General features: G+C 50.6%; 1 protein-coding gene across 2 annotated transcripts in view; it reads left to right on the top strand.

Annotated features, from left to right (window-relative positions):
* The window catches only part of GSE1 (Gse1 coiled-coil protein), a 104,083-nt gene that overhangs the window by 101,043 nt on the left and 2,098 nt on the right, over nt 1-942 (top strand). The window lies entirely within an intron of this gene.

The following is a 942-nucleotide window of genomic DNA, read 5'->3' as shown; positions in this document are numbered from 1 at the left end:
AGGAAGTTCTCCTTATGAAGCAGGGCACAGGGTGGACTCAGGCACACAGCCCCACATCAGGGAGTGGGGTCATCAGGCACTCTAGAGTTGGGCCCTGTGTGTATAGCATGCTACCCCGTGCCTTGGATCCTCCAGAAGGTTCCAAAGGCCCCTCTGCGGCACAGCAAAGGTCTGCAAGCACTGCTGGGCCATCACTGCTGCTGCCTCCTGTGGTCGGTACCTTATCACAGAAGAGTTTCCAGCCTGGCCTGCTGGCTCAACCAATAATCTCAGCACTTGGGGAGGATTGCTTGAGCCTCAGGAGTTTGAAGCTACAGTGAGGTATGACCATACCACTGCATTCAAGTCTTTATTACATATTAAATGTGAAGATTTGCTGTCATCTCAAATACTTTGAAATGTTCAAATGGCATTTTTAAATTTTTTTTTTAGACAGAGTTTCACTCTACCCCAAGTGACAGCGTGCCATGGCATTGTCATAGCTCACAGCGACCCTGGGCTCAAGTGATCCTCTTGCCTCAGCCTCCAAGTAGCTGGGACTGCGGTATCCATAACACCCAGCTAGTTTTAGAGACAGGTTCTCACTCTTGCTCAGGCTGGTCTTGAACTCCCGAGCTCAAGTGATCCACCACCTCCCAGAGTACTGGGATTACAGGCGTGAGTCACTTTAAACCACAGAACCATCAACACCAACAAAATAGATGGCCATGTGGCCAGAACCAGGGTATAGGACCCTGCGCTCTGCTTCCTTCCCTCCCTCCCATAGAATCCTGACCTGCCCAGCACCTCCTACACACAAGGGAGGCAATACAGCAGAACCTCTGTAGTTGACCTCCCTACACTGAGCCCAGGAGTTTTGTTTTTTTGAGACAGTCTATGTTGCCCTTGATGAAGTACTGTGAAGTTACGTGACCGATGCGTGTAGGACTCTGCCAGCCTTGG

This window comes from Otolemur garnettii, unplaced genomic scaffold, assembly GCF_000181295.1.
Source record: "Otolemur garnettii isolate 467f Iridium unplaced genomic scaffold, OtoGar3 scaffold00047, whole genome shotgun sequence".
In the NCBI taxonomy this organism is placed as follows: Eukaryota; Metazoa; Chordata; class Mammalia; order Primates; family Galagidae; genus Otolemur; species Otolemur garnettii.
Note: the sequence above shows the minus strand (reverse complement) of the source record. Positions and strands in the feature narration are given on the sequence as shown.